The sequence below is a fragment of the Tupaia chinensis genome, unplaced genomic scaffold (genome assembly GCF_000334495.1).
Source record: "Tupaia chinensis unplaced genomic scaffold, TupChi_1.0 Scaffold000186_1, whole genome shotgun sequence".
NCBI classification, from domain to species: domain Eukaryota; kingdom Metazoa; phylum Chordata; class Mammalia; order Scandentia; family Tupaiidae; genus Tupaia; species Tupaia belangeri.
Genome location: NW_006159661.1, coordinates 704,861 through 708,573, shown reverse-complemented (window position 1 = coordinate 708,573; position 3,713 = coordinate 704,861). Strand labels below are relative to the sequence as shown.

The 3,713-nt window shown below is 41.3% G+C and overlaps 1 pseudogene; it reads left to right on the top strand.

Annotated features, from left to right (window-relative positions):
* Positions 1-2,605: 2,605 nt before the first annotated feature.
* LOC102472811 (40S ribosomal protein S8 pseudogene) lies at positions 2,606-3,294 on the top strand (annotated as a pseudogene).
* The last annotated feature ends 419 nt before the right edge of the window (positions 3,295-3,713 follow it).

Genomic DNA, 3,713 nt, shown 5'->3' with positions numbered 1-3,713 from the left:
AGAAGGGACTATAGCATGGCCACCCCCCCACCCCCGGGGGGGTGATTTCTCACTTTCTGTCTCTCTCTGTTTCCTCAGCAAACACATGCGCCCTTATAGCAAAAATCTCTCTTAAAAACAACAATAATTTCCTTTTGCTTTGTGGTCTTTGTAGTTAAACATTTGTGGTCTGTTAATTATACATATATACATAAATATAAATCTTAGATAATAACTCCCCTCCTCACTTTGATTTAAGGTTTTGACATAGGGCACTTGTACTTATCAGAGACAGAGGAAAAGTGAGAAATCACCCCCAGGGTAAACACACTGCAATCCCTTCTCCCTCTCCTTTCAGGATTTTGGGCATGCATGCGCAAAAGCCTGGTGTGATTTTCAGTCCACTGGGTTTAAGATTTGAACCACAGTCAGCCATTTGGCAATCCAGCACCTCAACCTTTACCACTATGCCACCTGCTGGGCTCCATAATAAACATTTTTTAAAGTGTTTTTAGTATTTTCTATTAATTCAAGGTGTAGCTAACCTAAAATACAGCTTAGAGCCTCCATCCATTTTCGTTTTTTCACCTCGGTATTTCCAAATACCACAAAATTTGAAGCTCAGGGACCAGCAGCTGGAGTAATGGCTATGTCGCTGGACTCCCATGTAGTCGACGGCAGTTCAAATCCCAGACCTGGTGGCTTAAACTCACGCCAGGAGCATGTGGGTGCATGCCCAAGATCCTGAGAGGAGAATGAAGAAGGGATTGAGGTGTGGCCATTCCCCCTGGGGGGTGATTTCTTGTTTTTCTGTCTCTGTCTTTCTGGCGAGCATACACGTCCTATAGCAAAAACCTCAAAAGAAAAAAAAAATTGAAGCTCAAAATATAATTATTGAATTAGTCTAGAAGACTGATATACTTCTTCTATTGTTGATATCTTAAAAATGAATTCAAGTTAGCTATTTGAGCCTAACAAAGTCAATGCCCATTCTCATCGTCCAAGAACTATTAAACTGTATACTTTCAAAAGTGGAAGAAATCTAAAATTGAATCAAATGTCTTCCTCTTATATCACAAAAGAATATACTGACTAGATCATGGTAAAGGCATGCAGTAAGACATTGCTGCATGAAGCTGAGACCACAAGGCAGGCTCAAGTTCAGCTCCCGAACTAAACATGCCGGGTACGGTATAGGAGAATCAAAGCATGGGAGACCCTGTCAAAAATACCTCTCCTTAAAACACACATGCACGCAAGCACACGCACAAGCACTTGTATGTGCACGTACACATGTCCATTATTAATTCAGTATAGAGGTCAGCAGGTGGTGTAGTGGTTAAGGTAGACTTCCACATGGTCAATCTTGTTTTAAGTCCCGAACCTGGAGGATTGAAACTCACAACAGGCGTGTGTATGTACATGCCAAAGATCCCGAGGAGAATAGAGAAGAAACTGTGGTGTGGCTATCCTCCCTGGAGGGGGGGTTATTTTTCACTTTTTCTCTGTCTCTATGTCTCCAGTTAGCATACACCTCCTAGATCAAAAACCTACACACACACACACACACATAAATAACCTCATTATAATGCCCTTTACAAAGCAATCTGTTAACGTTTTGCATGTCATTTTACAAAACCTAACACACTGATAACTTTCTAAGACATTAACAAACACTAATTTTTAATCTATTTTTTTTTCCTTTTTTATCATAAGGCACATGCACTCACCAAAGAGATACATAGAGAGACAGAGAGAGGGAAAGTGTAAAATTATCCTGCAGGGGGGATGGTCATGCCACATCCCTTCTCCTCCATTCTCCTCTTGGAGTTTTGGGCACACACAAAAGCCCAGCGTGATTTTCAAGCTGCCAGGTCTGGGAATTGAACCGCGCTCTGCCATGTGGGAGACCAGTACCTTAATCAACAAATCACCTGCAATTTAATATTTAAAGTACAAAATTTTAGGTCTGATTTCTGAAATTCTCATTAGCTAACTTAGGATTTCTTCAAAGCTACCCCAATTTCAATCACATAATTTCTACTCCTAAACTTTTACTATCATCTGTAACAATCTTACCAGTTTTTCTCAACACCTGCTTCTTCACTGATTGTATGTATTTGGTTTGGGTTAATTTATTTTTTTGGTTAGACTTTCATCATCATAGTCTGGACAGATAGTATCTTAAGCAATTCAATTAATATATATTTTATCCTAAAGATATATTCATACATGTGTCCTATACATATGCACAGAGACTTAATATATAGCAAATAATATAGGAAGAATAAAATCAATTAAGCACTGGCCAAAAATGATCTGGTGTGTATGAATGTGTGTATATGTATTTAATAATGGTCTACCAACCGGTGTAATGAGAATGAGGAGACCCACCAGTGGTGGCACAGCAGCATGCTGAAAGCCACAGGTATGATTAGGGTTTAGTCCCTGGGTTGAACTGTATGTACCAGGCCTACATATGTTGTGTGTCTCTAATTTTGGCCTGTGGGGAAGGCTAGGGGGAGAATTGTGGTGTGAAACACTGTTGAGAATGCTTCTATATCTCTTTCTCATGAAAGTAATAAAAAAATGTATTTCTAACAATTTTTGAGATCATGCTCTTTCCAGTCGATGCTGAGCGATGGGTATCTCTCGGGACAACTGGCATAAGTGCCACAAGACTGGGGGCAAGAGAAAGCCCTACCATAAGAAGCGTAAGTATGAGCTGGGACGCCCGGCTGCCAACACTATGACTGGCCCCCGCCGCATAAAGTCCGTGTGCGGGGAGGTAACAAGAAATATCGCGCCCTGAGGCTGGACGTCGGGAACTTTTCTTGGGGCTCAGAGTGTTGTACACGCAAAACAAGGATCATCGATGTTGTCTACAACGCATCCAAAAACGAGCTAGTGCGCACCAAGACCTTGGTGAAGAACTGCATCGTGCTCACTGACAGCACACCGTACCGACAGTGGTACGAGTCCCACTATGCACTGCCCCTGGGCCGCAAGAAGGGGGTCAAGCTGACTCCTGAGGAGGAAGAGATTTTAAATAAAAAGCGAGCAAAGAAAATTCGGAAGAAATACGATGAAAGCAAAAAGAATGCCAAAATCAGCAGTCTCCTGGAGGAGCAGTTCCAGCAGGGCAAGCTGCTTGCCTGTATTGCATCCAGACCAGGCCAGTGCAGCCGTGCCGATGGCTATGTGTTAGTGGGCAAGGAGCTGGAGTTCTACCTGAGGAAAATCAAAGCCCGGAAAGGCAAATAAACCTTCCTATCTTCGCTCTGTAATAAAGGTGTTTATTGATCACGTCAAAAATAAAAAAATTTTTTTTGAGATCATGAGGATTCAAGCAAACAACAGAAAAGTACAGTGTGTATAGTGCATTTGCATATTTATAAAGAATACGGCGACCAACAGGTGGCATGGTGGTTTAGGTGCTGGCCGACCATGGTTCAAGTCCCGTACCTGGTGGCTTGCTTTCTTACTTTCCCCATCTCTCTCTTGTCTCTCTAGTCAAATTAATATAAACGAATGAATAAAGACAATTAAATAACTCTTTAAGGAAAAAAAAGATTATTGACAAGGCCAACAGGTGGTGTGGTAAAGGTGCTAGATTCCCACATGGTTGATCATGGTTCAAGTACCAGGCCCAGTAGCTTGGAAAATCACAACAAATAAATAATTTATATATGCATATACATATATAAAAAACATAAACAAATATCCCTGTGAAT